The following is a 12933-nucleotide window of genomic DNA, read 5'->3' on the forward strand; positions in this document are numbered from 1 at the left end:
TTTGCTTCGGTCCAACAGAAATATACGTCCAGCATATTTTCGAAATATTTTCAGAGGGAAAACATGAAAAAAAAAATAAAAAAAATATCAGATACACTGTCTATTCAACACTGGAAAAAAAGCACATTGCATTGGAGCGAGAGTCCAGACTCTTGAAAACATTGACATGAAAACGGACTCTTGATTCAATCAGATTTTAATTTCTTGATTTTTTTTTTTTATTTTGATTTGTCGGCCTCCTGTGGTGTAGTGGTTGTAGCGCTGGCTCTATAATCAGGAGGTCCCGGGTTCGATCCCCGGTTAGGTGACCCGAGTTTGATGGTCTCAAACAACGGTTGCCTCGGGCTGGTACGCAGTAGGGACGGAGGGGGGATGGGATCTGTCTGGAAGCGTAAGGATTACCACTCGTGTGGTATTTGAAGTAGTAAAAAAAAAAAAAAAAAAAAAAAAAAAAAAAAAAAAAAAAAGATTTAAGCTTAAATCAAAAGGAAATCCACTCAAATTAAGAGGCTTGGTTTTTTATTTAAGCAAAAATCCGATTGATTCAAGAGAATTTTTTCTTGTCGATGTTTTCAAGAGTCTGGACTCTAGATCCAATGTGTTTTGTTTCCAGTGTACAGAGAGGTTCTCGTTTTAACGATAGTCGATCAGAAAAAGACGGACGAGCTTCGACATCAACGACTCAATAGACTGAGATACCATTTAGGGGTGCAAAATCTCTCTAATCCCTCGATCTTAGGATTGCAGGATGCACACTGGTCGGAAATACTGTGGACCGCGATAGATCCGGCACCGAAATATCACGAATTTTCAACGATGAAAGCACGCATTGAAAACGCAATGCGTGAAGTATTCCTACAGTCTTGTAGGCGCTAATATGCTGTTCGCACTGGTCAACGACCGCACTGCGCTAGGCGCAATGCGTGAAGTATTATTGCACTCTTGTAGGCGCTATGCTTATCGCGCCGACCAGTGACCGCACTGTGTTAGATCCAATGTGTTTTTTTTTTATTTTTTTCAGTGAACTGTACATGCATTTTTGGTGAAATTAATACAAAAACCCTGACCATTACCTTACCAGGCAAAAACACGTTCCGCGTTACACATTACTGTAATGATTTTATATTATAGATTTTTTCCCCCTTTGTAATTGCAATTTTTACTTTGAGACTCTTCTGACCAATGAGCGTCTCTCTTATGTGCGTACGCTCCAGAGTGCTTCCTGCTTGTTTAATTTTAATTTACTTTCCGTAGGAGGAGGTATCAAACTATTTTCCAAGAGAGGATTGCTCGATGAACAAGGATCATCCCTCACAAATACTTAAGAATGGTAGGTATACCAACGCGTCGTTTTACGATGAGGTTGGGGAAGTTCTCGTGTAAAACTAAAGCTTAACGCAACTTAAGCTTTTTGTTCTCTTGAATAGCTGAAGCGAACTGTGCAGGAAGCTCACGACAGGTAGTTTTGTCAAATAAGCCTCCATGCATTTTCCTCCTGCGCTTTCAGTTTAAATGTAAGCACACTCGGCAAATTCCAATGACTTATTTCATACGTATTAGTGGCCTTGTTAACTTGTTTAAGAGTTATACAGGGTGAGTCAAAAGTCCCGCACCATCGGCGCCAGGCATCAACCGTACCTACATAATCATAGAGTAGGTACATAGAGTCGTAATGTAAATGGGAGAGCTGGCGCCATGTTCTGCTCGACGAGTTCCAAGCCCGGTGTGCGCCGAGTTCGGGTCACTTTCGATATAAGTTCGATCCAAGATGGCGGTGCAGAATACGTGGTAATCCCTACATCTTCTTTGTTTACATCGGATGGCCGGGTACCCGTTTGTCGCAAACAATCGATTATGTATCAAAAAAGTGACCCGGCGTCACACAGGAGTCACGGAATTCGGGACCTGGAAAATGCTTAAAAGTGGCGCCAGCTCACCCACTTACATTACGACTCTATGTACTCTATGTACATAGTTAAAAATTTCCGCGTTTATTGTTAATCTGCGTTACTTTGTGTTATTTTTTTGTGTCAGATCAATTGAAACCCTGCTAAAAATTAGTAATAGGAGCTGCGTTTCAAAATACCTACCGTAGGAATTCATAAAGCCGGCATATGTAGAAGGCGATAATGTAGCTGGGTTTAGAAAGCGAAGGAAATTATACAGCCGGTCTATAGTTCCTATCGCCATGCTATGCAGTTCATCGCCTGGCTGTAGCTTTATTGTCATCGGCTATAAAAGGCTATAAGAAATTATATAGCCGGATATAGAAGCTATAGGGAATCTTACAGCCGGCTGAGGTCTATTGTATTATGGAACACAGATCTTACTGCCAATTTTTACCGAAGTTGTGTTACTATCTTTTGTGTCAGATCAATCCTAAGACTTTGGTTGCTCAACACAACTTTGTGTCGAGTCGACTCAAGCCGTAAGTTACGCTGAGACATCGGGGATTGGGGCACGAAAGTGTCCTGCGGCGAACTTAGTTCCTCTTGTTTTCCTCCCCCAATTGGACTGCATTCTGCAATTTGGAACTATAAATTCTGGCTCGTCTGAAAAAACACTTATGAGCATAAGGAAACTAATGCCACGTGCTTTGTTTTTAAACCGGGCCAGAATTTATAGTTGCAAATTGCAAAATGCAGTCCAATTCAAAGGATGCGACTTACGAAGGGCTATAGCGCATCAGATTACCACTGTTGAGAATCAGGTTAAATCCTGGTGGCTGACGTGTAATTTTCAAAGAGGTGGCAGATTTTCAACACAAAAATTTGGTCCATTTGACAACGAACATAAAAAAAGTAGCCGACAGCTTTGTGTTACTGCGAGTTTTACTTCCTATATTAACGTAAAAAAAAAGGTTATTTTTCCTTACTGTGTATAACTTTTGAGCAAATTAAGATCGATACCTGAAATGTTGTAAAAGCTCTGAAGTCAAAAGAAATGACTTTAGACCCCCCTTCCTTCTAAATTTCATGGGGCTCAGGGCTCACCCTGTACAGCGGCAAGAGTCCTAGGGATAATGTGGGACTTTTGGATTGGAGCGGAGCGTGGAAAAAACAAATGATACCGCATGTGACAATTAAGCAGCGACTTCTTCATGCACTAGTAGTCCGGCAATTTTCAGAGTGCTTCGAACCTGTGTTGCCAAAAGCTGATTTCTACTTTATCGCCATCAAATATAAGTCATATAAATTCCCCTTACGGATATCTCTACTTCATTGCGGGATCTTCATATGGATTCATAGGGATCTTACAAATAATGGGGGCACTACTTTTTTCACCCATTGTAGTTACCATCTCTGGAAGAACTCAATTTTTATAGTCGAATCTTTTAAAAGGCACATTCCCAATACATTTTGTCTTTGCGTTCTTGAGATCTAAAGGACACAGGAGCCTTGTAGTATCTCAGGATTAAACGACAAAATTTTGAACTGCAGTTAAAAAACCATGAGCAATTGAATAGCTATCGAAATAGCATACATGATGATGATTGATAGCATGTATTTCCTCTGGATTTATTTAAACGTTATCACACACAGAAATTCGGATATAATTACTCAAATTAGCAACCCTGGTAAAAAGAACTATTTTCCTTTGTTTAGCTTCGTCGAACAACTTGCAAGGATTCTTTGGCATAGAAAGGTTTCGCTTTCTCTCTCTCTCTTTCCAGCACTGCTCTAAAAATCAGTCTTTCACCTCCTCTTGCTGTTAAAGGCAGAAACGTGTTGTGCGCGCCGAAAAAAACCTGTCTGTGACGGAAATTTCCATCTGATTCTGGAAGGTGTTAGCGTTTTAATTATTCTTTAAAAGTCAAGTGTTAGAGTTTTTTGAGGAAATTTTTCTTGGCATCACCAAGCAGGTAACAATATATTCTTTTTTTTTAAAAAATTTTTGCTGCTTGACACATGTTTTGACACGTACACATTTGTGGTTAGAAACAACTACAATGAAATGCAAAAGCCCTGCAGTAGATGAATTTTTAATTAAAATATGTATTTAAGTGCTCCCCTCTTTTTTATGTGCAAAAAACGCGAAGTTTGGATATGAAAGTTTGAAACACTCAATAAATCTTGCAATTATATTTGCATCGATCACTCACGATTTTGTGTTCTTGTTGAAGTTTTTGTGAAATGTAAAGTAATTGAGGGGCATAAAGGACAAGGCGCATAGGTGCAGTTTTTGAAAAAATCGAGGTATTAATTATTTTAAGTAAAATTAGTCTTAGTGCTGCTTCTGCGAAAAATTCACTCCCCAATTCCAATTTTTAAGCATCAAAAAGTCAGTTTGAATTTTCTTTCCGCCATGAGGATCCATTTAATTTCGAAACTTCAAACACGTGTTTCCCAAAATACCAAAAACCGCACTTTTATGCCTTGTCCTCCAAACCCCTCGATTATTATACCTGTCGCAATCTAGCGTTCGAGAAACACCTATATTTAGAGCTCCGCTCCAAGCATATGAAGAGCTCTTCTCTTCAAATGTTGGAAATTACTATGATTATTTCACCAAGGAAATTATGCGTTATCTTAACTTGCACCCACGCTTTTTGCATCCATTGAGGGCAGAAAAGGACGAGTCACTTTCAGACGGATCCCCGGTCAACAGATGCGCAGCGGACAACGGCACCGAGCTGCAACTATTCGCGCTCGATGGATGAGCGTGTTGCGTTCAATAATATGAAGGCGCTCTTACTTTCAATTTCCCGCGACAACGACTATGCACGGGCGCAAATCGTTCCAAGTAGTTAGCGAGATGGGAGGCACCTATTCTCTTTTTAACTTTTTTGTTTTATTATTATATACACAAAGGGTCATTTACGCTGGTCCTACAATCGTATTTCGATGCTTGATTCTTTTAGATTGGTTAAAAACAATAAGATCTCTGATCTCTCCAATCAGCAACTTCCTACGTCATTCAATATTAACCGAGATATCGCGCTTTGCAAAGTCGGGTTTTTGATCACCGCGGTAGTGACACCGTTAGTTTCTTCCTCTTTTGTTCGATCAGTGATGCAGGGAGCACAACGCGAAACTTAAACGACATTAAACATGAAAAAATTGTGGTGAACTGACTGACCGTCTAATCTCTTTGCGTCGAGTGCGTTATCTAATAATTAAGAAGATCCTTGAAGTGCGAATCCGCCTGTTTCTTGAGTTTGACTACGTTTAATGTTATTGAAGTTTCGCGTTGCGCCCTCCTGCACCTTTGATCGAACAAAAGAGGAAGAAACTAAGGGTGTCACGACCGCGGTAAATGACGTCAAAAACCCGACTTCTCAAAGGCTGTTAATATTGAACGTAGGAACTTGCTGTTTAGGACAGATCTCATTATTTTTAGCCAATTTACAAGAATCAAGCATCAAAACACGATTCTATAGCTCATTGAATTTTATTTTTCACAATTTCGAAAATTATTTCCTTAAATAATTCTTTGGGGTGCCTCTGACCACGACCACCCTGCTTAACATTTTCCATGAGGCTGATATCCAAGAAGTTGGTTTTCCATGCAATATGCGCATGGACATCTTTCCGTCCCAATTTTCCATGCGGCTGATTTCCAAGCACATTTCGCCTGGAACATTTTTACCAGGGGTGACCAGCGCAACTGACCCATTGAGCCGTTGTACTCAGACGCGGGATTTTCCTCCGTGACGTTTTTATACGGGATTTTGTCGTGTGGGATTTTAGTCGCAGGATTTTATCGGCAAATTATTCAGGCATATTTCCTCAGTTTCAAAACCAATTTTTTGCATTACATTAGGAACAAAAAAATCAACTTGAACCACCACGATGACAGGGTTGATACAAGGAACAGCATTCAGCAGGGGATGAGCGTCAAAGGTGGGCAACTACAACAACCCCATCTCAGCCTGCCGCCTATGCTATGCCATAGCTATGTGAGTCTTCAGGCGTTGCAAAATCTCATTTGATAAAATATGTATTTTCAGTGAAAGCCGTGAATATTTTTTCTCCACTTTTGCAGAGAATTTCACTCGCAATCATATCCAAATTATCTGAAAATGCCATACCTCCCATTAGAAATGACAATTTCATTAGAGGAAAGTGGGCAACTCTCAAATGATCATACTCCGCACAGTGGATCGAGTCAATCAGAGAAGTCGGACGTACAATTTTTACAAAATCTCCAAATTTTGAGGTTAATTTCGTCACATTTTAAGTTTGAAGTGGTGCTCCGAGAAGAAAATATTACGAGGAAACCAAAGGAACCACTTTTAGAACCTCAACATTTTGTATAAACGGATTTATAAGCTGGTAAATTTTCCGAATTTTATCCGGCCTCTCCCATTGACTCGATCCACTGTGCGCCATTTTTTCTTGACGCTAGTACTTCCAATAGGAGTCTTCGTCAGTTTTTTGGGTCTTAATGCTTTCCATGAGACGCAGTGGCCACATTCTCCCGTATAAAGGTCTTTTACTTATATCGCTGCGTATTTTATGAACGGCTCCTCTCGAAGAAAACTCATATTTTATGAGAAGAAATACGGCATGAGTTCGGTCGCGTGACGGCGCGGGAAATGGAAGATCCTTGTATTATGACGTACGAAAATGAACCGCAGAGAGGAATCGATGGTGAAAAGTCAGGAGAACGACTGGAAGAGGGAGATCGGACACGCGAAGACGCAGATGGAGGGAAGGAGAAAAAAGGGCACTGATTAATGATTCCCTGAAACCTATCTCCGTATTATCAGGCTGCCGGTCTCGCGGATCAAGTTCGGTGAAAGGACCCGTAAAACGAGACAAATTGACCAATTTGCTCCATGTAAAGTCGTTTTACCCGCCGCGCTGTCAAATCCCCGTCAAATCTCGCATCCTCCATGCGGTGCCGCGCTGCCATGCATCGTGCCGCGGCGAGCAGTAATGCACATATTCTGCCGTGCTAAGGAAAAACGCCGTATGAAACTTCAGGCGTTGCCAAATTTTCTTTGATAAAACAAGAATTTCCGGATGGATTCATGAATATTTTCCTTTCGATTTTTTAGATAATTTTGTGCGCAATCTCACCCAAAGTTCCAGAAAATTTCGAGGGAGAATATTCATTTCTTTCCTAAAAAATAACACTGGAAAAAAAAAAAAAAAACACATTGGATCTAGAGTCCAGACTCTTGAAAACATTGACAAGAAAAATCGATAATCGGATTTTTGCTTGAATCAAAACGAAATCCGCTTAAATTAAGAGGCTTGGTTCTTGATTTAAGCTAGATTCTGATTGAATCAAGAGTACTTTTTCTTGTCGATGTTTTTAAGAGTCTGGACTCTAGATCCAATGTGTTTTTTTTTTTTTCCAGTGAAACATTTTATCGAAGGAAATGTGGCAACTCTCGAATTTTCATACGGTGTTCTTCCTTAGCACGGTAGTATTGTCACCTTCCGGCGAAGGTCTCACAAGCGCCGTGCAACGTTTAAAAATGTTCGCTGCCATTTTATTTTTGTACAGAGAATTTTTTTCTTTTTTTTACTACTTCAAATAGCTCACAAGGGCTAATCCTTGCGCTTTAGTCCCGTCCCCCCTCCCTCCGTCACTGCAACCAGTCTCAGGCAACCAAAAATTGTTCAACAAAGTTGTTCGAAAATTTCGCTGAATTTTCTTTGTGTTGCCGATTAAAGTCAGTGAAATTTTCAAAAAGATTCAACCAACAATTTCTCTCTGAAAAAAATAAAATGGCGGCGGATATTATGAAAAGTCGCATGGCGCTTGTGATACTATTTCGGCCGGAAGGTGACGAATTATTTTACGGAGAACGGTGGATTCGTTGGATAAAATTTTCCGCTCGGACGCAACTACACCCACTTCCTCTTGTCTTCATGTTTGCACATACTTACTATACTGCCGTGCTAAGGAAGAACGCCGTATGAACATTCGAGAGTTGCCAAATTTATCCGGTTAAAACATGTATTTTTAAGAAAATTTATGCATATTTTCTCGTTAAAGTTTCGGATTTGTTAGATCAAGTTGCGAATAAAATTATCTGAAAAATTCGGAAAAAAATATTCAAAATCTTCCCAATAAATTCGGTTTTTAGTAAAGGAAATCTGGCAACGTCTAAAGGCTCATACATTGTTTTTCCTTAGTACGGCAGTATACTTTTCGATAAAACAGGAGCGTAGACGCGGAGGCCGAGCAACCCCGCTTCGAGTGGCGCGGGTAACTTATCAGCTAGTAGCGAGGTTATGACTTCCTTCTCGGATACTTTTCTCCTCGAAAGCGCGCGCGGGGGGGGGGGGGGGGGGTCGGGGAAATAAAATGACAAGAGTTAATGAAAAGAGAGGCAAGCTGATTAGCAAACGAGGTGCGAAGGAAGGAAGGTGCGCTAACGGACGGTCGAGGGAGAGGGACAGACAAAACGAGGCGAGACAGGGCGAGGGGGAAGGAAGCGGACAGGAGTGAGAGTGAGGAGGAGAGGGTGGAAGAAAGTGAAAGAGGACTAGTCGTGAAAAAATCTAGAGTGAGGAGCGTTGATCGATAGATTGTGCAGCTCGGGGCGGGAGCTTTACGAGAGGGTGGCATTGGAGTAGCTTTCGGAGGGGAGAGGGTGACTCCGGCGGGACGGGTGACGTCACTGCACTCCGTTGAACGCTCAATTATCCCGCCGCCCTCTTTCGGGTGCCTTCGGTCCCTTCGACGCATCGTCCGGAGATTGCAGCCGCTGAGGAGGTCGAGGTGCCTCCTCTCCGTCTCCCCTTATCACTCGCCGTTCGATCATCTCCTATTTTTGGCCCCATCCAAGCCGAAACGCCACCGCCACCGCCGCTCCTGAGGCTTTATTGAATTGCATCATGCAACTTGTTTTGCGGTAGGTCCTTCCTCTGCGGCGCGTCGTCAACGTCCTGCCTCAATTGTGACGTCATGGTAGTTGCCACTCGCATCACTCCATCCTCTGTCCACTGCGAAGAAATTGTAACAGTTAGATATGCGGTTAGGGCGGGGTAATCTGGACCTGTCAGGGGTACATGCGCCTGGTTTTTCCAGGTTTTTCCACCAAAAGGTTTTTCCAGATATATTGCTCAAAACTGGTCCCGCGAAAACTGAGCAACTACCCTCAAATAAGTATTTTACTGTAGTTTAGGGCGACACAAGCAGCTAAAATGTCAATTCCTGCATTTTCGAACGTCAGACGTTGGCCAATTTTCTTTTAGGACTGTAAAGCCAAGGGCTGGTGAGCCAATCAGAAGTAGATCCCGACCATACTCTACCTACGAAATTACTCTCCAGTGGACCGAAGATATTGTAACAGTTAGAAATGCGGCAAGGGCCTACTCCTACTTGGGGCGGGGTCTCTGGACCGGTTAGGGGGTACATGCGCCTGGTGGGTATGCAGCGTGTTTTACGTACAGGCGAAACTCTCCCATAAAAAATGCCTAAAGGTCCAGTCACACGATCAAATTGAGCCATCGAATTGGGCCTCTCATTGGTCGCATCCTCGCCTCAGGTCTTTTTCCACCAATCAGAGCTTCTGTTTGATGGCTCAATTTGATCGCGTAACTGGACCTTTCGATCATACCGCATAAGACATCACACTTTTATGGGAGAGTTCGCCTCTACGTAAAACATGCTGCCTACCCACTAGGCGCATGTGCCCCCTAAAAGGTCCAGAGACCCCGCCCCAAGTAGGAGTAGGCCCGTGCCGCATATCTAACTGTTACAGTATCTTTGGTCCACTGGGAAGTAATTTCGTAGGTAGAGTATGGTCAGGATCTACTTCTGATTGGCTCACCAGCCCTTGGCTTCATAGAGCTCTTTAAGAAAAATGGCCAACGTCTGACGTTCGGAAATGCAGGAATTGAGATTTTAGCTGCTTGTGTCACCCTAAACTACAGTAAAATACACATTTAAGGGTAGTTGCTCATTTTTTGCGAGACCAGTTTTGAGCATTATATATGGAAAAACCTTTTCAACCTGAACCTCTATTACTTACTCCACGGTTCGTAATGAGTGTATCAGGTGGTAAACATTAAAGGGTGGCAACAACCCCCTCTCGTCAAGAGTCGCCATCAACTTTTTACTATCCTTATGATCTCCATAAGAGCCGGTGTCTGTACTCTCAATAGGTACTCTCTGCCCTGGTAAAAATTGGCGATAGGAGCTGCGTTTCAAAATACCATAGGAGTTCTTATAGCCGACTAAAGAAGGCTACTGAAAATCATACAGCTGACTGTAGAAAGCGGAGCAAATCATATAGCCGGACTATACGAAGCTATAAAAAAGTATACAGTCGGGCTATAGTTCCTATCGACGGGCTTTATAATTTATCGTCATTGGCTATAAAAGGCTAAAAGAAATTGTGTAGAAATTCGTGTGCTTTGGAAATCATTAAGTTTGATACGAAACTACCTTAATATTTACAGAACTTACTTTATATTTTCCCTTAAGACATATTTTTTTTTCATCAATTAAAATGAGAATAGTCCATACAGAATGTGCAAACGTTTCAAAATCATGAGTTGAAAAACGTTGACTCCGCGAGATTAAATATTAGAGCCTAACACAAAGCGGAGCGGTGACGCACTGGCGCCTACAAACCTAACAGGGATACTTCACGCATTGCGCAATGCGTGAAGTATTCCTGTTAGGTTTGTAGGCGCCAATGCGCGTTCAGCGCTGGCTGCCCGCCCGCCGCGCCGCGCCGCTAGCGTGCCGCGGCGCTTGAAGCAACTATTTCACATCAGAGGTATTGCACAGTATCGTATGGAATTGAAGGCGCTCCAACCTATTAGGAATGGCAGGCATCCTTCAAAAGTACAGAGCTTTCCTCGCAAAATAAATCAAGATACTTACGGCCCAAAAAGAGAACGGGAGTCCAAAAACCAACTAAGTCCTAGCGTCCGTAATTAGTAACGTTTAGCATACACTTTATCGTCTGGCTGTTGCTTAGTCGCCATCGGCTATAAAAGGCTATAAGAAATTGTACAGCCGGCTACAGAAGCTATTGGAAATCTTACAGCCGGCTTTAGGTCAATAATATTTTGGAACACACATTCTACTACAAATTTTTACCAGGGTAGTTCATTGCTTCGGATGACAGTACCTTTATTGAGAGAGCATAAGCACCGGGTATACTATCATGGAAGTCTCTGAGCTAATTACGAGCAGCTATAACGCGACTCAAAATTAAACTTGTAAAGGTTTAAATGATTCCAATTTTTTGGTTGTGAATGATTCTTTACGCTTATGCGCAAGGACCGGTGTCCTTCTTTGGCTGAAAATTCAAATTCTGCCGAGATTCTTCACATAATCGATGCGATATATCGCTCGTCAGTTGAATCATTCCAGAGCCGGGACAAAGCACCTGAAATGACGGCGAGAACGCTGCAAATTATTGGCTGGGGAAAATCTAAGATTGTCCTGGTCCCCTTGGTGATGCCGAACATGGAAGAAGAGATCTTTAAAATGGAAGTAATGGCGGTGACTCAGGCTGAGAGGAGATGGGGCTGTTACCAAACGGTTATACCACCTTCTGTTCTGCCTTTCTAAGGAGAAACACCGTATGAACCTTCATGCGTTGCCCAATTTCCTTTGATAAAACTAGAATTTCCTAGTGAATCTACGAATGTTAAGTTTTCAGATGATTTTTTTCGCAATTTCACCTAGAGTTCCCGAAAATTTCAAGGAAAAATATTTATGAGATTCCTCAACAATAATCATTTTAACGAAGGAAATTTGACAACTCTCAAATGTTCATAAGGCGTTATTCCTTAGCACGGCAGTGTTCTTGTTAGTAACTGTGCCATAGTAGAGGTCTAGGATGCATAGGTTTTTTCATATGTTATGCACAAAATTGGTTTCAAAACTGAGTAAATGCGCCGAACTATGTGATTGGACTGAAGTTGAAGGTGATCCTTGCAGGTTTTTTTCATCCTAAAAACTTCTTTAAGCCCAAGATTGTTGACGGTGATCGCTAATACGATATACCGGAAATGATAATACGATATCGCGGAGAACAGCACGTCGACCCAATTGAGTCTGAAGTAGATTGCAATTTTTGGAATTGCATATTTCAAAACTGCCACGCAGGCTCATTAATTTTTTCCAACGCACACGCGATTATCATTGGCATACTCGAAAACGCCAATCACTCACTGAAAAAAAAATCTCGGTGTATTTACTGAGAAAAGGGTAAAATTACCCAGAATTCAGGGTTCTATTTGATCCCAGTTTTTTCTTGGTAGAATTACCATTCATGGAATTGGTAATTTTACAAAAAATCTCGGTAAAATTATTGAACTTTCTCGGTAATTTGACTGGACCTTGGTAAAAATGCCAATATTTTTTATCGACTGTGGTAAAATTACCGGGATAAAATGGCAAAGTTACCGGGAATTGATTACCAATAAAAGTGGTATTCTTACCTGAAAAAAACAGTAAGAATACCGGTTTTTAGGTAAGCTTACCAGTCTATCTTGGTAAAATTACCAATAATTGGTAAAAAAAGTGAGATGGTAATGGTAAAGGTACCAACGGACCTTGGTACAAACGCCAAGAATTTTTTTTCAGTGAACCGAGATGCATTCTAGATGTGAAATGTATACACTTTGAGGCTTGCTCACAACGGAGTACAATGTCCGCGAATCGCAAAACCAATTAAAGGCAGAGCTCGTTAATTTCATGGGAAAAATTCATACTTCCAACATCATGTAACATTCTCGAGAAGGTAGTAAATTCTAGATGAGCTCAAAATTGAATTAGCTGTCGGAGAAATGACGACAGCCGGACATTAATGACAAATCAGCCCTGTTCGTAATTTCAATGCGAAAAACTGCCAATTTTGAGGTGACCTACGACAACAACGACCAGAATAAACATAAATCCAATAAGCATGTGTGTCATCGTGGTCGCTTTTAATCGGATCACTCGCTTTAATCTGTTGTCTTGGCCGACAGCCTTGCTCCTAGCGCAACCTGGTGCTTGCTAAGG

The 12933-nt window shown here is 41.6% G+C and overlaps 1 protein-coding gene across 1 annotated transcript in view; it reads left to right on the forward strand.

Moving 5' to 3' along the window:
- Positions 1-3703: 3703 nt before the first annotated feature.
- Ggamma30A (guanine nucleotide-binding protein subunit gamma-e) overlaps positions 3704-12933 on the forward strand; it is a 45469-nt gene continuing 36239 nt past the window's right edge. The window contains exon 1 of the mRNA XM_019044649.2: positions 3704-3862. The gene's annotated coding sequence lies outside the window, so the exon portion shown is untranslated. The remainder of the gene's footprint in view (positions 3863-12933) is intronic.

Source organism: Bemisia tabaci, chromosome 2 (assembly GCF_918797505.1).
Source record: "Bemisia tabaci chromosome 2, PGI_BMITA_v3".
Lineage (NCBI taxonomy): Eukaryota > Metazoa > Arthropoda > Insecta > Hemiptera > Aleyrodidae > Bemisia > Bemisia tabaci.